This window comes from Gorilla gorilla, chromosome 7 (assembly GCF_029281585.2).
Source record: "Gorilla gorilla gorilla isolate KB3781 chromosome 7, NHGRI_mGorGor1-v2.1_pri, whole genome shotgun sequence".
Classification (NCBI taxonomy): Eukaryota; Metazoa; Chordata; class Mammalia; order Primates; family Hominidae; genus Gorilla; species Gorilla gorilla.
In genome coordinates, this window is record NC_073231.2 from 33,945,445 (window position 1) to 33,968,236 (window position 22,792).

General features: G+C 44.7%; 1 long non-coding RNA gene across 1 annotated transcript in view; it reads right to left on the reverse strand.

Annotated features, from left to right (window-relative positions):
- Nucleotides 1–793: 793 nt before the first annotated feature.
- LOC109027955 (uncharacterized) overlaps nucleotides 794–22,792 on the reverse strand; it is a 120,907-nt gene continuing 98,908 nt past the window's right edge. Inside the window, exons 3-4 of the long non-coding RNA XR_008667704.2 lie at nucleotides 2,085–2,354; nucleotides 794–948 (exon numbers count right to left, since the gene is read on the reverse strand). This is a non-coding gene — a long non-coding RNA (uncharacterized lncRNA). The remainder of the gene's footprint in view (nucleotides 949–2,084; nucleotides 2,355–22,792) is intronic.

Genomic DNA, 22,792 nt, shown 5'->3' on the forward strand with positions numbered 1-22,792 from the left:
TGAATGAATGCCACAACAACTACGGCCACTACTGTTAAATTGACGTGTGAGTTGGGCAGGAGATGGGGAGGCATTGATGAATTACAGACAGACAAATTCAGGTGCTTTCTGCAGTTTTGTTCTAAGTGACATCTGTCTGTGTCCACGGAGACCATTCCTCCCATCCAGGTGCAGCACGGGGACCCGCCATGACTTTGGGGGTGGATGCATAAAGAGTTTTCCATTTTAACAGTTATGCCTTTGTAGTCATATGTGTTAGAGAAACTAAAACTCACCTATCAAACCTATGATTTTAAGAGTTCTATTTTTAACATGAGGCTGAGTAGGTTTTTCTTTAAGTGAGCGATTTTAAAGACAATATTAAATAAATAGTAAAGTACGTGGAAAGGAAGGAGAGGTGGCGGAAATTATGAGAGAGCGCTGAATATCACCAAAGCTCAGAAAACACTTCAGGAAGTGAGTAGAGGTTATTCAAGGGTTATCTTTCTATCATTCTCTCCCCTCTCTCGAGACTGGTCCTTCTTGCATTCATTTTATCTATTGTGCTTCTCTAGTTTGCCCTGTGGTCCTGTCTTCACCGAACACATTCCTACTGCTCTGAATCAATGACAATGTCAATGGGCAGGACAGTCCTTCTGTGGTCCCATTCAGCCATGGCTCCAAATTCACGATCTAGCAAAGGAGGGGTCTCTAGATTGCCCCCAGCATTGTATAATGAAGGAATGGCCTCCAAATCAGCCATATTCCCAGGACCTTCCCACCCTCTCCACCAGCACTCCCCACTCCTTCTTACCCCAGCAAGAAGAGCAGTGCACAGTGACATGTGTCAAGGGCCCCAGCCATGGAAAAGATGGAATCCTGCTCCGAGGAGAGACAGTAGCTGAAATCTTGCAATCCTGAAGCCTCTTTTTCTCAGATGGATTCCCCAAGAAGACTGCCGTCTACACCCTTGTTAGTCAGAGAAGGAAATAGTTACATTAAGAAATTCTCTGAGCCTCAGTGAGAAACTCCTTTCTTCCCAGAGACCTCAGGTGAGCTTTCCCAAAAGGACCCTGCCCGTGTAGGCTTGGACCTGTCCTCCAGGGCTCATTTTAATGGAGTGAAAAAGCATTCCTCAGTCAATGACATGACCTAGGAGTTCTTGTGTTGTTTTCTCTTCAAATTGCCATTGCAGGAATGCAACGTGATAACTAATTTACAGTATCGTATAATCAGCAAGAACCCCCTCTGTGCAGCTGCCCTTCCCATCGTCCATGTTTGACATGCCACCACTCTTCCACTCTGATGTCAACGTGAGCCTCTGATAAGAGAGTGTGTTACTCTGTTTGTGTTGCTATAAAGGAATACCTCAGACTGGGTAATTATACAGAAAAGAGGTTTATTTGGCTCACAGTTCTGCAGGATGTATAGGAAGCATAGTGTCAGTATCTGCTTCTGGGGAGGGCCTCAGAACGCTTCCAATCATGGCATAGCGGGAGCCAGCAGTCACATAGCAAGAGTAGGAGCAAGAGAGAGAGGAGGGAGGTGCCGGGCTTTTTTTAAACAGCAGCTCTCTAGTGAACTCATTGAGTGAGAACTCATTCATTACAATGAGGACAAGGCACCAAGTCATTCATGAGGGATGCACCTCCATGACTTCCCAGTAAGACCATCTCCTACATTGGATGTCACATTTCAATGTAAGATTTGGAGGGGACGAAACATCCAAATCATATGAGAGGGCCAATCAAATCCTAGAACACTAAAAAGAACAGCAACCACTGATCCCCACTGGGCATGAAGAGTAGCCAGAGTGCCAGTCCTACTTCCCCACCAAGACTCAAAACTGAAGACAGCTTAGCCTATTTTGGATGCTATCGACTGGTACTAATGATTTCATTCCTATCTACACCCAGAGTTTGGGGGCATATATGCAAAGTGGTACTAGTAAATGTTTTAGCCTTTGCCAATTCCTATGGTATAAATACTGTCATCATAGCTAATTTCAATCTACAAACATGATGTCAACTGACTCACAAAATTCCTGAAAATTTAAAAAGCAGCTCTTGCAAGTTTGTTTAAGTCTGCTGCAGCATAGCACTTACCTGTATGTTCTATAGAGTTCTTTTGCAGGACATGGTACTGTGTGGTGGGGGATGCCAGTGCTAGCATCTCTGACATATTCCTTCATCTTCACCTTCATCCTTACTTTTCCTTCCACTTTTACTCAATTTTTAAAAACTCCTCACGTCCTCTGTTTTTCTCTACTGGCTCTCATTTTGTATGGACATTCAGGCCATGGGGAAACTGAGATGATGCATTTCCATTATACTATGAGGATCACTCATTCTGTGACAGCTGAAATTTGGGCAGAGCTGAAAACAAGCAAGTTAGACATAAAAGATTCCACAGTTGTTACAGATACTGTTCAAATATAATACATAATTGGGCACCAATAATTAGAGATCTGAAGTTGAATAACACACAGTCTTGCCTTCTAAGGGTCATGGATGAATGAGAAGATGCAAATAATGTCTCCACGGCAGACATTAGCAATTGATTCCAGAATTCACATACCACTGTTTTTTCTATCTCAATACAGTGATCCCTACTGATTAATCACAGTTGGCACTGAAAATGGAATGTATTTGCCTTCCCTGGACTATGTGTATCAAAGCACTAAGTGCAGGAGAGAAAGGACAGGAAAGGTGTAAAAGGCAGAAAGGTGCCAATGGAGGGTGCCATAGACAAGTCTCTCTGCAATTTATACCTAATACTGACCCTGCCTGTAGACTTACCTCTAGGTGCATGCCATCTCAAGGTTGCCATGAAACACTACGTTTTTGTCCCTAGGATTGTCCATGGCAAGAACCAATGAGAGGGCACAGGCATGCCTGTGTCTGTGGCTGTGGGAACAATGGAAGAGGCTGAGCTTATTGCTCTGGAAGGCTGCTGTTTGTGATTAAAAGGGATCATAAGAATGATGGAAGCCAAGCTGTGCTTTCAGAGACGTGTCCAGGCATGGAGTGCCAGCCATGATCCACTTCTTCCAAAGGCAAGTGGCTGCTGCTCTGGGGGTGGGAGGGGAGCTTAAGAAGGAGACTCACACTGCCCCTGTATGTAATCTGTTTCCTTTCCACATTGTCAGGGGCCTGGGAGATCCCTGATATTTTATCTTCAAATGTGATCTGGGATCTATATATAGTTGGACACATAGATGAGATGAGTTCTTTTTAATGGAAAAGAAGGGAACTTTATTTTTGAGATGGAGTCTCGCTCTGTCATTCAGGCTGGAGTGCAGTGGCATGATCTCAGCTCACTACAACCTCCACCTCCCAGGTTCAAGCGATTCTCCTGCCTCAGCATCCTAAGTAGCCAGGATTACAGGCATGCACCACCACGCCCAGCTAGTTTTTTTTTGTTTTCAGTGGAGACAGGGTTTCACCATGTTGGCCAGGCTGATCTCAAATTCCTGACCTCAAATGATCTGCCCACCTTGGCCTCCCAAAGTGCTAGGATTACAGGTGTGAGCCACTGAGCCTGGACAGGAACTTAATACTTACTCTATCATGAGCACCCATTCTAATCCTAATACTAAGCCTCTGTGAGGGAGGATGGTGTCCTGGAGCAAATGGGCAATAACAGCAGGGTTATAGGCATTGCCTTGTCCTGGGGTTGACGTCTTTGCTGTTATCCACTGAGTTCCTAGACTCTGGAAGCTTCTTGTCTCAGACCTAATGTCTCCAGGACCTAATGGCTTCCCTGAGCCTCCTGACACCCATACCTCTGACCTAGAGTAACATAACCTTGCCACACCTTAGTTTACATTTGTGTGGCTCTTTCCAAAGCTTTGGATTCTTTTTAAAGGACCTTTTGAAAGGATCTTAGTGAGAAGTAACCAACGGAAGGGATCTTTGATGGTGAAATCCAGGCACTGTAGTCCCCCCTGACACTTCCCCCATAGCACTGCCTTAACTACTGCTTTGCTAAAAGACTGATCTTGTCCACACACTGATTTGTAGAAAGCAAAGCTCAACATGAAATGAACAAGCTGAAAACGCTGGGCCAAACAGGGTCCTGAGCCCTTAACCCCTGGGGAGGACTGCAGCGAAGTTCAGAGAATAACATCACTTGCTCCACTTGCTTTTTCTAGATTCTGATCAAAAGGGAACAGACCGACAGCCTCGATATTTTGCTGGTAAAGTCATCACTCAATCACAGCATCCCCAGGGAATAGGAGAGGCATAGGATCTAACCCTTGCTATTTTTATTTTTGGAGACACAAATGAGGCAGTCGGCTCTGGAGGAAGTCACGAAAGAAGCTCTGAATCAGATGGTGTTTCACCCACCATCGGAGACAGGATGACTTGTGCTATCATCTACCAAATCAAAGAGCTCTCCACACTTGCTAAATGGGACACGAAATGGCCTTGTGCAGCTCCAGCACAGAAAAGGCAAGGACTGGGGCACCAGTCAGGCTGCAGGCAGAGGCCCTCCCTCCTTGGGGCCTCAGCTTTCTGGAAGGGAGGGTGGGAGTGTGGGAGGAGAGAGAGAAATCCCATGTCTGCCACTGCCCCAAAGAGCCAAGGTCTTGGTGCCAGCAGGAAAGAGAGTGAACATGAGATGTTTTCCACTCAAAGTTAGAACTAGAACCAGGAGTAGAAGAGGGTGCAGAAGACGTCTTTTTTTTTTTTTTTTTTTTTTTTTTAAAGAAAGAGTCTCACTCTGTTGCCTAGGCTGGAGTGGAATGCAGTCGCTTAATCTTGGCTCACTGCAACCTCTGCCTCCCGGGTTCAAGAGATTCTCCTGCCTCAGCCTCCTGAATAGAGGGGACTACAGGCGCCCACTACCAAGCCAGGCTAATTTTTGTATTTTTAGTAGAGACGGGGGTTTCGCCATGTTGGCCAGGCTGGTTTCGAACTCCTGACCTTAAATGATCTGGAGGGCATCTCTTTCTATGAACCAGAGCCACCAGTGTCAGTTTTCACTCCCAGCACCCCCTGTGCTCCCTGGGACTCTCCCTTTTCTGTCTCCTCATGTTCAATTCTAGATTCTCCTCCCAGCTCTTCCTCTAACTCCCTGCGACCTGGGCAAGTAATTTTTCAGTATTACCATATTAGAGAAAAGGAGAATGGGTTTGACCTCTCAATTCCCTATATCCCAAATAGCTATAAGCTCCTTTGGGGTGCTGGTTGTGTCTTATACGAGTGGTCCCCAACCTTTTTGGCACCAGGGACAAGTTTCATGGAAGACAACTTTTCTATGGACTGGTGGGCGGGGGATGGTTTCGGGGTGATTCAAGCCCATTACATTTATTGTGCACTGTATTTCTATTATTATTACATTGTAATACATAATGAAATAATTATGAAACTCACCATAATGTAGAATCAATGAGAACCCTGAGCTTGTTTTCCTGAAACTAGCTGGTCCCCTCTGGGGGTGATGGGAGACAGATCATCAGGCCTTAGATTCTCATAAGAAGCACGCAACCCAGATCCCTCACATGCACAATTCACAATAGGGTTCGTGCTCCTATGAGAATCTAATGCCACTGCTGATCTGACAGGAGGCAGAGCTCGAGCAGTAATGTGAGTGATAGGGAGGAGCCAAAAATACAGACAAGCTTTCCTGGCTTGCCTGCCGTTCACCTCCTGCGTGGCTTAGTCTTGGTCCATGGCCCAGGGGTTGAGGACCCCTGTCTTATGACACTTTATTTCCCTGAGCATCCAGAGCTGTGCTTGGAGCATACAACATACTTGAGCATGACCTTTTGGTGTGATCTGCTCACACAGGATTCACTCCCAGCTAACATAGACCCTTCCTTCATCTTAAAGATTCCCAAGGAGCTTTATCGTGAACCAGGTGTTTGGGCAATTAAAAAAAATTATGACAGCTATTTTGATTGAACACACTGCAGAGAGAGTGTTCGGTGCTATTTTGGAAGGAGCCCATTTCATTACTGCAAAATTCTTATTTTAATTCTTGGATGGCCATTAAAATGGAACCCCCTTCCATGTGAAATGGTTACCCTGCATGTTGTGAAGCCTCCCCAGAAACTAGGACCTTATTTCCTCTAAAGGCAGCCCATCCGTTCTTCCAGATTTTATGCCACTAAAAATTTCTACTTTACCAAATGCTGAAATCTATTTGTATAGCATACTTCCACTGGAGCTACTCTACTCCTTTGGGTATTTATGAGAAATAAATAAAGTTATAGGTGAATATTTTATATTATAGGACATATAGGTTATATTTGGTTTATTTTTGTTTATTTGAATAATCTAAACTTATTTCCTTATAATGAACATTTATTTTGATTGAAGAAAAAAATAATACAGGTCCTAACAAACCCCTCTTGCCACTCGCACCCTAGCCTTCCAAGGACAGCAGCACTTTGGCTGATTGGATGTGCAGGGACCCTCCCTGGCCACAGAGAGGAAGGACATGTTCCCTTCCTTGCTCTAGGCCTCCTGAGGGTCAGCTGTAACCTAGCAAACTTTCAACTTGGGGACTGAGGGTAAGGGTCCCTCAGGACGTGGGTGTCATGAGGGCTCCAGGACTGGAGTCTCTGGGGATGGTGCTTTGGCTGTAAAGGCCAGCCATGTTTCCAGGGGTAGGACAGGATCCTTCCAGCATGATGAGAATACTGTGCACCCTTACAGCTGGCAGGGGTGACAGTAAGATGAGCCAGGCCAGGCAAGATACTAGATACTTCTACCATATCTGTTATGGATGCCCAAGGAGACTGGGCACAAACTGATACTTAATTTTTTATTCAAATCTTTTCATTGATAAAACGAGATAATAGGCTGCTCTGTCTATGGAGTAGCCATTCTTTTATTCCTTTACTTTCTTAATAAACTTGCTTTCACTTTGAAAAAAAATGAGATAATAACAACCCATTACCTCGTGATTCCTTAAATGTCTGAGGAAATTAATGTCAGGATCTGAAGCTACTCTAAGAAGAAAGGCTGGATTATGATTAGATTTGTGGATCCTCAAACAGCTGTGAAGAGACATTGTGGGAGCCTGTGAACTAACGGCCTATAGATAATAAGAACTGATGAGCAGTTCATAGTTTAAGTTTTTACTGTGTGCCAGGCACTGCTCTAAGCACCTCACATGAATTAGGACACTGTGTCTTCAAAACTACTCTTTCAGGTAGGTACTATTATTATCTCTACTCTACAGCAAGGAAGCCAAAGCACAGAGGTTGATACTTCACCCACAATGCCACCTAGAAAGTGAGAGCCTGGCCAGAGGTGGTGGCTCACACTTGTAATCCCAACACTTTGGGAGGCTGAGGCAGGAGTTCAAGACCAGCCTGGGCAACACAGCAAGATCCTGTCTCCAAAACAAAAAAAAATAAACGGGTGTGGTGGCATGAGCCTGTAGTCCCAGCTACTCAGGAGGCTGAGGCAGGAGGATCCCTTGGGCCCAGCTGCATTGAGCTATGATCACACCACTGTACTCCAGTCTGGGTGACAGCAAGACCCTGTCTCCAAATAAAATAAAAAATAAAATAAAATAAAGTGTATTAGTCCATTTTCACATTGCTATAAAGAAATACCTGAGACTGAGTAATTTATAAAGAAATGAGGTTTAATTGGCTCATGATTCTGCAGGCTGTACAGGAAGCATGGCAGCATCTGCTTCTGGGGAGGCCTCAGGAAACTTACAGTGAAGAGCCAGCACTTCACAAGGTTGAAGCAGGAGGAAGAGAGAGAGTGGGGAGGTGCCACACACTTTTAAACAACCAGATCTCACAATAACTCAGTCACTGACCATTATGAGAACAATGGGATGGTGCTAACCCATTCATGAGAACTCCACCCCCATGATCTAATCATCTCCCACCAGGCGCCACCTCCAACACTGGTGATTACAGTTCGATATGAGATTTGGTGGGGACAGAGGTCCAAACCATATCAAAAAGAAAAGAAAGTGAGAGCCAGACAGTCAGCCCTGCTCCTCACCCCACCACAACCCTGGCAGGTGGTTATGCTGAACATTCTCGTGGGCTCACAGCGAAGTGTGTTCATGAACTTGCATACAAATAGGTATGTTCATATTGACATTGATAATTTTATCTTTCTTTAGTCTGGTTTCTCCTTTGCTACTGATCCTCCGCAAGTATAGGGATTGAAATAGCAAGGACAGATCAGGGGAACTGACTGAAGAGTGACCTGTATTGCCCATGGGAGCTGCGGGCTGAAAAAACGCTAAAGAATGTCCCAGACAGCAAACAAGCAAGGCAGTGCTTAAGTTGGTGCTGGCTTAAAAATAATAACTCCCCTCAACTAACAATCTGATGTGAATCCTGATAGCCTCCCTCTGGGCTCCCACCTGCCTATGATCTTGGAGACACAGAGCAAAATCATTTTCTGCAGCCAACTCTCTAACTACATCTGCCTGGAAGGCAACCAGCGACTCACCTCTTGCCCCCGATGTCTGCATCTAGAGGTTCACACAACCTAGACCCAGTTAGAGCCCAGGCAAAGGCTTCAGCCTTTTCCTGTGATGGAACAGGAGGATGCAGAGACCAAACCATAATGTGTGAAACGTAAGCACCTAGCAAATCATAGAATGGAGTCCCCTCTTTTTTATAGCGGATAACACTAAAGCCAGAAATGTTAAGTCATTTGCTTCAGATCACACAGATAGTGCCTTATCCATCTTTGTTTCCCTGAAGTCAAGCATAGGAGGTATCCAGTAAATGTTTAATTAGTTATCTGCATGAGTTTCAGGAGGCTACTGAACCTCTCTGGTTTCAGTTCTATCGACCACAAAATATGGAAAATCGTCCCCGCTCTATATGTTCTACAGAATTATTGTGAGATGAGGATCCAATAAGATTTATCGTCTGCCCCTCACCTTCCCTCCAAATATAATCACTGGCAGGCAAGAAAAGTGACATATTATCTTTCCTCTTTTCCCTTCTCCTCTGTCTTCTAGATTTGGAAGCAAAGCATCGTGATGTCCTAGCCAAGACCAGACACTGAAGCAGGAGAGGACATTCACTTGGATGTAGGTGGGAAACCAGAGAGGAAAACAATTGAGACTTGATGGGGTTTTGTCTTTGGTATCTTTTTTATCAAAATTAACTATATTTTGTTTATTTCTCCTACCACAGGGAGAAGAAGTGAGTGTATTGAGACACTCTGGAGATAACCTAGATCAATCACTTCATTTTAGAGATAAGGACCTGAAAGGAAAAGGAAACCTGCCCCAGGTCGCACAGCTGGTTCCCACCAAGTCTCCCGACTCCTGCTCCTCTCCTGAAACATGAGCCTTTACACGCAGCTTCCAGAAGGGAGGGTATCATTCTTGGCAAGGCTCGAAACTAAAGCAGTTGGTATCTATAGCCAAGGTACGCTTGGTCGTATCTGGGCAGCTGACTGACTTCTGGACTCAGCCCCCTCCCCAACTACTTAACTGCACATCCATGTATTTAAAAAAAGTACCATATTTATCATCATATTCATGCATATCCCAAGCATTTCATACATGTAAAACTGTGCTACTGTATTCGCTACCCCCTCTATCTTGTGTTTTCTTATATTTTTGTGATCCCATTAATTGCTGTTTTTTGTTTGTTTTGTTTTTACATTTCAACTTTTATTTTAGATTCAGTGCGTAGATGCGCAGATTTGTTACCTTGGAATATTGTGTGATGCTGCAGTTTGGAGTATGGATCCCGTCACCCTGGTAGTGAGCACAGTACCCGTGAGGTAGTTTTGTAACCCACTTCCCTCTCCCTTCACCCTCTGTCGGTCCCATCTATTGTTCCCACAGTTATGTCCATGTACACTCAATGCTTAACTCCCACTTATAAGTGAGAACATGTGGTGTTCGGTGTTCTGTTCCTGCATTAATTTGCTTAGGATTATGGCCCTAGCTGCATCCATGTCGCTGCAAAGGACATGATTTCATTCCTTCCATTTCTTTAAAGGGGATGGCTTAGGGTTCTGAGGGGCATCCTCATTACAAATCCAGCCTCCTTGACTCTGGAGCCTCCCTTGACTCTTGCAACAAGTCTGGTTGGACAAGTCTTAATGCTCTATCCCTTTGATGTCTGTGATACTCCACTGTCCCCTTTTCACAGAAAGTGGTCTCTCTGACCACTCTTCCCCTGGGGTTGCTCCTCCCTCCTAGCCTGGATATGGGCAGAGAATCCCATGGCCTCAGCAGTAATCCTTAGGTAGAAGACCCCTCTACTTTAGCTCAAGCCCCACCCTCTCTTCTTTGCTCTAAACTGTATGTCTACATTCATGCCCCTTCACCAGCCCCTCCTCAAACCCAACAGTGCAGATGAACGGGGGCCTCCCCACCCCGACAGTCCTTCCTTGACTGCCCATCTTCACCCTGCCTGACCTAGAAACCTTCCACTCACCATCACTCCTTTCTCTACCCTGACCCCCAGCTCCAAGTTCCTCCTGTAGGTCCTACACCTGCCATGCTTCTCAGTGTATCCCATTCTCTCTGTTCTTATACTGCCATAATCTTATCTCTGGCAGCACAGCCATAATCTCCCAGCATCCAGACATCTTCCCCCTCAACTCATTCTGCAACCTCTTCTCAGAGTTGTCTTCCTAAAGCCTGGATATGATCTCGCATCTCTATGGCTCAGTAACCATTGATGGCACCATGTTGGTTATCAAAGTCATTCCAAATTCCTGAGCCTGGCATTGCAGATGCTTACATGTTCTCATCCCATTCTTGTAAGTTTCCAGAACACTCACCACGTGCCATGCTGGGTACTGTGCCGGGTGCTTTTGCATTATGACATGTGCGCTAAGCACTGCAACTTTGAAGTCATCAGTGGAAATGGTGACAGATATGGGTGTCCTCTAATATTTTCAACCTTCAGCAAAATGAACTCAGAGCTGAGTGATGTTTTCTAAGTTCCATATTTAAAAGAAACATTCAATGATGAGGAAACATCAATTGATTATGGGAATTATTAATAACCAACATTTTTGAGCACTTACTGTGTACCAGTCAGTGGATTAAGCATTTACATACATTGGTTTATTTAAATGTCACAAGAAACTCATAAATCATTATTATGGCTCATTTATAAAAGACAAAACTGAAGATTAAAGAGGTTAAGTGACTTGCCTGATATCAGAGACCAGGAAGCAGTGAAGCTCACCAGGAACCCAGGTGTGTCTGATTTCCAGGTCCTTGCACTTCATCTTTCTACTCTGCTGCCTTAGTAACAACAGCTTGCAGGAAGTGTCAGGGAGTGCCTTCCTCCCTCTCCCTCCCCCAACCCCACCCCATTTATGACTTCATGCTCCCGGTTGCACGACAGCAAGGGATCTAGAAAGCACATACCTTAAGTATAATGTGTGAGATTCTTATTTAAAATTCCACATTTTGGGCCAGGCACGGTGGCTTACACCTGTCTTTCTATCCCAGCACTTTGAGAGGCCGAGGCGGGTGGCTCACCTGAGGTCAGGAGTTCGAGGCCAGCCTGACCAATATGGTGAAACCCCGTCTCTACTAAAACAATACAAAAATTAGCCGGGCATGGTGGTACATGCCTGTACTCCCAGCTACTTGGGAGGCCGAGGCAGGGGAATTGCTTGAACCAGGGAGGCAGAGATTGCAGTGAGCTGAGATCACGCCACTGCACTCCAACTTGGGCAACAGAGCGAGAGTCCATCTCAAAAAAACTAAATAAATAAAATAAAATTACAAATTTTAAGTGGGAGAAATGAGGAGATGTTGATCAACAGGTACAAACTTTCAGTTATAAGATGAATATGTTTTGGAAATCTAATGTACAGTATGATGACTATAGTTAATAATAATGCATTGTATGCTTGAAATTTGCTAAGAGAGTAGATCTTAAGTGTTCTCACTGCAAAAAAAAAATTAAAGGGTAACTGTGAGATTAATGCTAATTAACTTGATTATGATAAGAATTCTATACATATATGTATATAATCATTACACTATACATGTTAGACACATACAATTTTTATTTGTCAGTTATACCTCAATAAAGCTAGAAAAAAATTCCAAATTTTCTACTGATAGCATTCATGGAATAATGGAAGACATTACAATTCTCATGACAAGACAATGTCAACGTCCAGCATTTTGATGTACTTGTATTGGCTGGGATTCAAGTCTCATCTGAAGCAATGGTAGTAGCCTCTGTTGGAATGTTCCATCCCAGACCATGAAGCACTTTCCCACACTCTCTCCCTGACTTCTCACCAAGACCCTGAAAAGTGCTACTAGCCTCATCATTAAAAATAAATAAACTTATTAAAAATAAATAAACTGAGCTCACGGAATTAAAGAGACTTATCTAAGGTCACATTACTTGTAACTGGTCAAATTTTTAACTGCTCCATGTTGCTTTTTTTTTGAGACAGAGTCTCACTCTGTCGCCCAGGCTGGAGTGCAGTGGCGCGATCTCAGCTTACTGCAAGCTCAGCTGCCTGGGTTCACGCCGTTCTCCTGCCTCAGCCTCCTGAGTAGCTGGGACTATAGGCACCCGCCACCACGCCCGGCTAATTTTGTGTATTTTTAGTAGAGACGGGGTTTCACCATGTCAGCCAGTATGGTCTGGATCTCCTGATCTTGTGATCTGCCCGCCTCGGCCTTCCAAAGTGCTGGGATTACAGGCATGAGCCACCGCGCCCGGCCCCCATGTTGCCTCTTAATAACACCACTGCTTCTTGGATACAAGTTATTCTCAGACAGATCTCATTTTACAGAGCTTTTCACAGTATGGCTAACAGTTACTGGACTAGAACCACATAAAATAGTCACTGCACAGGATCATTCATCGCAGAGGATTCGCTGAATCCCGAAGTCTTCCCAGGATATAGAATAGCTCTGCTGAGCCACTTCGGCCTGAAAGGATTTGCTGTAGTGTGATTTCACCTGAATGTTTAGCCATGGCTGCAAATTCTGCTTCAAAGAAAGGGCCTCTCTTTACAAGTGACTGTTGTGGCTGTTTCTCTGCAGCTGGCATTCCAGAGCAAACCAGGGATTAGAGGAGTTTCTCTTTGGACTTAGAGATAAAAAAGGCAAGCTAGGGACCCACACAGTCTACACCCCCTTCCCCAGCTGGTGATGCCTTTTCTAATTCTGATTCAATGTGCCCACCTGGTTGTCATTATACAGGGCCAGACTTACAGCCTGGGAGGACAGACCAGACTTCCCAAAAACTAAAACCACCCTGGGGCTGCAGGTCTTCGTTTGATGAAGACAAACCACAGACCCCAGCAGGAAAGCTGGGGAGGGGATGGAGAAGGAGGCTAGCAGAGTCTCTGATCATACTCTGGGTGCCCTTGGGCCACTGACAGACACCCTGTCCATCAAAACTGCTCACCCCAAGAAAATGATCAATGACAAGCAGCCCGTGGTCAGACCCTGCAACAGCAAAATGATTCCAGGTGCAAAAGGGCGATGTCTGTGCATGCAGGGTCAGCTCATGGCACTCACAGGATGAGGCACAGGATGGACGTGTGAAAGGATTCCCCACCAACACACACATACACACACGCTCCCTCTTCTGACGTCATGGTTACCAAGGCAACTCGACATGAGTCATCATATCTCAAGGTGGATTAGCAGAGCAGGAGAAAGGCTTTTGTTTGTTCAAAGCTCTTCCCCTTCTTTAGTCTTAATAGCTCTCTCTGATGTTGATAATAGCCAAGTACCTTTCATACCCTCAGAAATCCTAAAATTTGTGTGTTTAGCTCGTTTAATCTTAGAAAGCAATCAACTTTTTCTTGATATTAGGTTGGGGAGGGAATCCAGGGCTTAGTTATAATGTTGTAATTGGCAGAGATCTGAAATGATCTCTAAAACTATGAGGGTGGTGACTTAGCAATCATATTCCCTCTGCACTGAGGCCCACCCCTGAAAGGTGCTTGGCCTTCTCAGAGAAGCCGGCCCTCCTAGCCCCACTCCCCTAGCATCTGAGCAAGCAGGCACAGACTAGGCCCTGGGGAGCAGTGTGCTTGCAGACTTTCTATTTTGAGCTCTGCAAGTGCTTCACAGCTCATCGGCTGTGCATGCCAAACAGGAAGGTCCTCCCGGAAGGGCCAGGGCCACATACTGGAGGATTTCACCTAGAGCAGAAATAATCAGCAGAGAAAAAGAGATGACCTGTCATGGGGACAAAGCACAATATCACGAAATAAGGCCATTCCCCTGTCCTGAGATTAGATTGAACACTCTCCTCGGAGATGCTGCCTGGATCTCTCATGGAAGCCTTGAGAGGCATCCCATAACTAATTTTGGGGTGGACCCTTTTCAACTGGAAATGCCAGGCAGTGATTACTGAATCTGTCTTCTGTCTGAAGCCTTATACCTAGTAGGCATGACCATGGGTTCAAATCACCTCCTAGTAATTAATTCATAGGCAAAAACAAGTGCTTTGAGCTCAAGAAACAAAGAATGATGGTTTCTTGGGTGCCAGTAAAACCAACTTTAGGCCTCTCTCCTCCTTAGCTCAAGGTGCCTCTGGTTCTTCACCCCTGTTTTAATAGGAAGCCTGAGTTAGGTTTTATTAAAGAGGAATTTCTTGACCTGGTAAAGTTCAACTGAAGGTAACTGTTATTCAATGTTTGCACAAAAGAAGCACAAACAATTCCATGTCAACTCACCTGTCCCCACCTACAATGCAAACAGCAGCTGTCAAGACTTTTCATCATCAACTGTTATGAAAAGCCTAACATAGACCAGGAAAAGTACTTCTTGAGCAAAATGACTCCTGGTATGGAATCTGTGGTCACTAGAGCTGTTAAAAAATAATAATAATAAAAAAAAAGTGCTGGGGAGAGGACTGGGCTTTGTATGAAAGAAAAATTTTTAGGCTGGGCAGGGTAGTTCATGCCTGTAATCCCAGCACTTTGGGAGGCCGAGGTGGGCAGATCACAAGGTCAGGAGATCGAGACCATCTTGGCTAACACGGTGAAACCCCATCTCTATTAAAAATACAAAAAATTAGCTGGGCGTGGTGGCGGGTGCCTGTAGTCCCAACTACTCGGGAGGCTGAGGTAGGAGAATGGCGTGAACCCAGGAGGCAGAGCTTGCAGTGAGCAGAGATCGTGCCACTGTATTCCAGCCTGGGTGACAGAACGAGACTCCGTCTCAAAAAAAAAAAAAAAAAAAAAAAAAATTTAAATAGTATTTACTTTCATAATTTTTTCTCTCTAACTTCCAAATAGGCCAGCAAATATTCCACTGGGCCCATGTGGAGCTGGGCTGCCTCCCAGGGTGCATGGCCATTCTTTTCCTGTTGCCTTCATCTCAATTAGTAGAGAAGGCAAAATTTGCTCACATCAATGACCATGATGTCTGAAATCCTCGCTTCTGGCCACAGTCTCATGCAATCCAGGCCAGCGTGGTGGGCTCTGTAACGTTTCCCATTGGCTTTCCTGTCTCATTCTCAGGGCGAATGGGTTGTAGACATAATAGACATTGGCAAAGGCACTGCACACCCCCTGGGGTGTTCTGTGGAGTTAGATCCAAGACATGCTAACAGGCCTGGCTTTCACTCACACGGAGCTCATAGAATTTAGAAGATTTTTGAAGCAGATTTTTAGAAATCATCGTTTCCTCCTCATTCTAGATGAGAAAAATAAGCCTCCCAAGAGGTGTCATGACTTGTTGAAGATCACACAGTGTCCTAAGTGGCAGAGGCTAGAAGTTGAGCTTCCTGGCTTTAAACCCAGAGTGATTAGCACTAGAACGCAGTGGGGGTTGAAGGAAGAGGGAAGGCTCCTTCGCATCCCCTCTTGATACATTCATTGTCTTTTGTATCTAATTACTATTATTAACAAAAACCATGGCAGCAACAAAGATAGTTCTGGGGATAGGAAAGCAATGCTTTAAATGACCAAACCTTGAGCATAAATTATTTGCCTTCTCAGTCAACTCCATGAATGGAGGCCTTGCATGGCGAGAGAGGCCAGTGTTTGGGGGTAGAAGTGGGTCCCGTCAGGAGCTGAAAGAGTAAGGGCAAAGAACGATGAAGACAAATGTCAGTGACACCATAGCCAGCACCTGATTTTGAGTGGAGAGAGTCATGGAAACCTTCCAGAACTCATGGCTGGATTGCATTCTCAGATCCAGCTCCTCATCAGCAAGGAGATTTTGTGATCAGCCTCCTTTTTACCTCCAGTCAGCCCATATGACCTTGACTAATTCCCCAGGAAGTGTTAGCTGCAAAGTCTCTGGTTGCTGAAAAGCTCACACCCCCACGGAGGGAGATTGGATGACCTTAGCCTTTTGAAATTACCTGCTGCAGCTCTTGGCTCAATTCTGTTTCATTTGCACTGTCTCTGGTGTCCTGACATTTCCCATTCACAGTTGCTCTCACTGGCCTCATTTCCTACCTCTTTGAAAAGGTCTTTATGACCACCTCTGAATCAAATATAAAAATGCCAAATTATACTTATCCTGATGTGGCTCAATCACCTGAAAGTTTGAATAGGTGGATTTTGGTGGTTTTTCTCACATTCAGTTTTCAGAAGAGGAATCATTTTGCTTTGTGGAATCATTTGAAACTGTTTTGCTCTGCACAGACCCACAAAGTCGCAAAAATATGTCTTTGTCATCCCTTCCTACCTATGTCAGAATCATAACTGAGGTGCTTCCAGCTTCACTGATCTAGAACCTCAGTTTTCTAGAGCCATATTTCCTTGGCTACTAAATTTCTGAACTCACTGGTGATGTCCTTGACATTGGTATAACTGGAATAGTTCTAACAGGGAGGTTCCCTGGTTGGGTAACTCGCTTCTGCTTGCTGTAGGAGTGACTTCCTTTCCCTGCCTTTCCACTTAGCTTTTCTGCTCCAAATCTCTAAGTATGAGGCTTGGAATTTGTACCTGGCACAGATATTCTTAGCTGTGCCCAAGGGCCCAAGCCTACTGGGTTCTTCCCAACTTCAATGACTTCTTTCACTTTTGTGGATTCCTCTAACTTCTAATTGTTGTTCTCTTCTATATCTTAATGTGCCCTTCTTCTGCTGAAACTGCCTTCAGGCTCCTCCTGGAATTATCTGTTCCCTTTTCAACTCTGTTCATAGGCAGGCTGCTAAGTGATTCCTCCCCATACCTAAGCTTGGCTGGGAGCTCCTTTGTAAATGCCACCCTCCCAAAGCCAAGGCTGAAGAATAGGATGTTCAAATATCCCCCAAGGGATTGCAGGAACAGAGGAACCTCCAGTGCTTGGTGGAGCCTACAGGGAAGGTTGAATGAAGTTCTGTTAGTCCCTAAATGAAGGCAGGTTGTGGCACTGGGTGCTGGGTTGAGAAATAATTGTAGTGTCACTTTCTTGGTGTTTACATGCTTGCTAATAAGCTGGCAAGCTTGCATTATAGGCTCCACTCTGCCATGCAGCTCCTGCTTCTAGAAGGTCCTCTAGCAGCCAAAGTTATCTGCAGCTTGCACCCCAGAAAGAATGCCCCCATGCTGATATCAGGCCACACAAACGTGCCTTTGTATGCATTAGCCATGATTTTTTTAAAGATAACATAAATTTGAGATTCAAGCAATTGAGGGATAGTGGAGCATATAGTAAAATAATCAGGCAGTAGAGTCAGACTTAACTGGGCTCAAACTCTGACTCAGACACTTACCAGATATATATGTGACCTTGGACAAATTACTTTAATTTTCTAAAAATCCCAATTTCCTCATCAGTTAAATGTGAATTCAAATAGGAAGTTATTTAAAGAGTTGGGTGGATTAAAGGTTAACATTTAATTTTTTATAAAACCCCATAAAACATGGTGGCGTGCACCTGTAGTCCCAGCTACTCGGGAGGCTGAGGCAGAGGAATCACTGAACCCGGGAGGCGGAGGTTGCAGTGAGCCAAGATCGTGCCACTGCACTCCAGCCTGGTGACAGAGCAAGACTAAGAAAAAAAAAAAAAAAAAAAAACCATGAAACAGAATTAATACCTTAAAGATGAAACGGAATTAATACCTTAAAGAAGCACTTATTTTATGCCAGGCTCTACTTCGGTTCTATCCTTCCATTAACCCTAAGGAGTCATTGCTATTATAACCTCCATTCTACAGATGAGGAAAGAGACACACAGAGATTAAGGCATTCATCCAACGTCCAGAAACATCCTGAGAACCTGGCAAACTCAAGGGACTTGTGGACTTGTGGGGGTGGGGCTGCTCTGCTCCATGCCTTAGGCCCTCCCATCCCTGAGGGGCAGTGGGACCCCTAGGGGCCTTGGCCTTCATGTGTCTCCAATACTCAATTTACCCCACTTCCCTGGGGTGACCAGCTACCCAAGGAGCTTAAAGACCTGCACCTATGGGGTTGTCCCAGGGTCCTCAGTTGGGCCCAGACCCAAGAGGGTGTCCCATCAAGAGATTATGCCTGCCGGCCGGCAGAGTATCCTTTCATGAGATTGTGTGAGGCACTAGAATGGTGCTGACACCAAGATTTTAAGGTAACTCAAATTTCTGTATAGAGATGAGACCCTGTAAAAATATTTTCCCAGGACCACACACCCTAAGGCAGCCCACACAATGTCCCCCTGCCAAGAAACCATAAGCTGGGACTGGAACCGTGCTCTCCATGTGCAGAACGGTCTCTCGGCAAGCACACGAATGCAGTGAAGTTATATTAGATTTTAAATGCCTTGGGGAGTTTGAGCTAAAAGAAATCCCATGGTAAAGCAAGTTTGTAAAACAAAATGTGACTTGGCCTCTGTTTTTAAGTGTCAATTCCAGAGGAGAAAGGCAGACGTTCTACAATAAAGAATGTGGCTGGTCTTTGACTAGGCTCCTGGGTGGGAATTTCTAAACCCTTGGAGTGTTCTGAGCGATAGGAGTGTCTTTGGTACTCATGCTGGGCCCCTAAGGCCAGGCCTGAGTTCATGCTGCTGAGGTGAGGTGACTAGGCCCTTGACAGTTTCAGGATAGGGACTATCCAGGCCAGAAACGCCAATCATATGCTTAGAGGGGTTGGGGGAGTGGGGAAGGCTGCAGATGAGATCAGTCATGTGGCCTGTATTTCAATCATGAAATACAGTTTCATGCAGTGAACTCCAGTCCACTGCAGTTCATACTCTGGACATCAAACTCCTCATCTCTAAAGAGTAGGGGCTGGCCCAAATGCTTCCTTTCAACTTAAGACTCCATAATTTTGTGAGGACACCTCAGTCTAGTGCCTGCCGATGGAATAGATTTATTTTAAGAAGAAAACAGGTTAGGGAAGGAGCTGCTGGGCAGCTTCAGCCATTTAATACCATGCTTGACAATACAATTCACCTTGTACTCCTGGCCTGGAAACCCCAGGGCTTGTGGCTGGGGTCTGAAGGGTGGGGAGTTTTTTGGGGGCCTGTGCTTTCAACCAGGAAAGTCTGCACCAACTCTGGTAGTTGGTGTCAGAATTGCACTGTAGCAGGAAATGGGAAGCCCTGTCCTGTGAAGCTGTGCCCCAGCAGGGAAGGGGTAAAAAGGGCAATGGAACAGCCCGGCTTCACATTGTGTGTTTCAGGACCCTCTACCTCCATCTGTACCTTCCCAAGCCTTGTCCTTTATCCTCCACCTAACACCTCTCCCCTGCCACAGCTGAGAGATCATGTCTGAAACACATGCTGTCCTCTTAAAAACCTTCAAGTGTCTTCCTTACTTATATCCTGTTACTATCTGCTGACATGTGGAGAAGAGAAATTAGGCAGATTAACTTGATCACCATGATATATCCCATGCCTGAATTTAGACTCTCTTCCAAGGACCTCAGATAGTTGACACATGTGTCCTGAAGACATTTGAAGCAGAATGAAGTCTTTTTCTCATGAGGTTGGATCAAGTAGGACTCTGTCTACTTGACTGTTTTGTCATTAGAGGCACAGGATGAAGTAGAAATAGTATCAAAGTGGAGATAAATGCCCTGAGTCTCGGTCATCTCAGGGACTGTGCTCTCCCAGGAAAAACGAGAGATGGATGGCAGCTGCTGGAGAGCACATAAATGTCATTTCCAAGTGCCCAGGATTGCCATTGGCCATATCGATTGGATAATGACAAGGAGAGCTGGTTCGATTCCAAAAAGAGAAACCATGCAGAGGAGGCAAGAGGCAAAAGGAGTACTTAATTTTTATGAACCTGTTGGCGGGTGCTCCATATTAATATTTCATTTGTCAGTCTTGTCTTCTTTTTTATTTTAAACTCAAAATGAAGAGCAATGCCTAGCTCCTGACTGTAATCTCAGTAGGAGTGTGTGGTGTGTCCACATCCTGCTCCATGCCCCAGACCACTGTAGTTAATGACCACACATACAGGCATTGTGGAACAGTCTTCTGGTTTTGTGAAACAGTTACAAGTTGAATTTTGGGAATATGTAATCATTTCAAGGATTTTATATTTTTTAAAACAATCATCCTACTGCTAAATAGCAGCCCTCTTGTTCTCAGCCAACAGCATGTGGAGGGGGTCTAACTTAGGGGCCATAAATAAATCTGGACAATAACCCTGCATAAAGCAATCTTATTCTTTCCCCCTTTAAGCTTCCACATCACCCCCAGCTTCTCTGTTGAGCTTATGATTTGGTTGCTAGGTCAGCCAGAAGGTGAATGGTTTCCTGCGTGGGTGAGATAGAGTGGTTGCAAAATGCGTATCTTGCCTCAACTCAGCAAATGGTGCCCCAGCTGTCAGAGGCACGCAGCATATTGGAGGCTGCGATTCAGGAAGGAGTACAAGGTGAATTGTATTGTCAAGCATGGTATTAAATGGCTGAAGCTGCCCAGCAGCTCCTTCCCTAACCTGTTTTCTTCTTAAAATAAATCTATTCCATCGGCAGGCACTAGACTGAGGTGTCCTCACAAAATCATGGAGTCTTAAGTTGAAAGGAAGCATTTGGACCAGCCCCTACTCTTTAGAGATGAGGAGTTTGATGTCCAGAGTATGAACTGCAGTGGTTTTTGTTTTTGTTTGGGGGTGGGGAACAAAGTGAAGAGAATCCTAATGTGGACAATGAAATAGTGCTAACACTTTCCAAGAAAATGGCTAACTGAATCATGAATGCAAAATAAAAACAGTTTTTATACTGCATGAGGGGAAAAGATTTAAACCTGACATTCCTAACCTCTGAGGAAATGCACGATATAGAAATAACTTGGACCAGTTCCCTGACAATGCCAATGATCCTACTCCAGTCATAAAGCAATGTGTGTGTCCGGGTTAGGGAAAGTGTTTGATGGCTCCCATTCTACCTAGAAGCTTGTACCCTTAGTTTATCGTGAATCATTAATTCATGCAATCTTTAATTCATTCAATGAACACATTATAATAATTACCTACGTGTGATACGGTCTGGGAGGGAAATGGCAAGTAAAGCATTTTATCTACCTTCAGAATCTTCCAGACAGGCAAACAATTTTTTTTCAATATGAAGGACTCAAACAAATGTATTATAGCAAGGCAGTTTTACATACAAGGCACTCTGTGCCTTCCACAGATAGCCCAGTTTCTACTTCCATGTTTGGTAAGAGCCAGCAGCCATCGAAGTCACATAAAATTATTATAATTGGTAGACATTTATTTTCAGACATTAAATGATGGGAAGTAGTAGTAAGGATTTGTCATGTAGCATTTTATGTCTGCAAAGTGCTTTACGGTCATATTTTACAGCTTGTTCTACATAATAGTCATGTGTGAGATGGGCTGGAACAGGCTCTATTTTAGAGTGAGGAAGTGACAGCAGTCCTATGTATATCAGTGTCCTCTTTAAACACTATTTGCCTTGGGGTTTTAATAAAGATCATCACATTTTTTTTTATTTCTTAGAATTTGCATTCTGCATGTTTATATTTAGTTTATCCAGTCTTTTTATAATGGTTCAGAGTCCAAACTCAGATTCTGAATAGTGCAGGCCATATCTGAGTGCAACTGCCAAGATGAGCCATGGCAGACATGACCCAACCCTTTTAGCCTCTGTCATGATCAATAGCTGTTACCACCATTCCACTGGAATTCCATTTCCCCATTTATCCTCCAAGGTCAGAGAAAGGATCCTTCTGATTTCAACCCGCGTTTCCTTCCAAGAAAGTGATCCTTGTGGTGGCCCTTATTTTCCTCTCTCCACCCACCATTTCTGTCCAAGTTTCTTGGGAATTGTGGCCATAATGGAACCACCACAGATCAGCTTCAGCAAAGAATGATCAACACTTCCTTACTTCTTTCTTCTGACAACCTACAGCTGAAGTGGAATTTGGGGGAGGCAGGAGTGAAGATCTTGTAAAACCTCACTCTTTTGTTTCCTCTTTCCATTCCTTCAAGGGAGTATCCTGGGTCACTGTAGTCACCCTGGGAATAAATTTGTAGTCCAAAAGGACTAGCCTCTGTCCATGAGAAGCACAATCTCATAGGGAACCCAGAAAGGCCAATGGGCAATTGCCAGTCAAAGCTTCTGGTGCTATGACAGTGCTAGGGTTTGCGGAGTAGTAGGGATAGACCCCTGCCTCAGGTCTGGGGGCTCAAGAAGGGCTTCCCAGAGGAAGTAGCCTCAGGACTTTGGAGTTAGATTGGAAATGCTGGCGCATCTTTTGCTTGGGAGAGATTTTGAGTCTAGGAGCCAAGGAAGGCCAAGGGGGTGGCCCAGGGGGGACAGTAGGCTGCTTGACATTGCCTTTAAGCTCTAGATAAGAAAGGAAGGGAGGGAGGGAAGAAGGCTTCCTTTTGCCTTGCCATGACTCAACCATAAGTCTCCCTTCAAAAACCATTCTAGTTCATGACCACTCAGCATATTCAAGGACAAGGGGTGCCTTTGGTTTACTCCTGCATTATGACTCTTGACATATGACAAGCAGC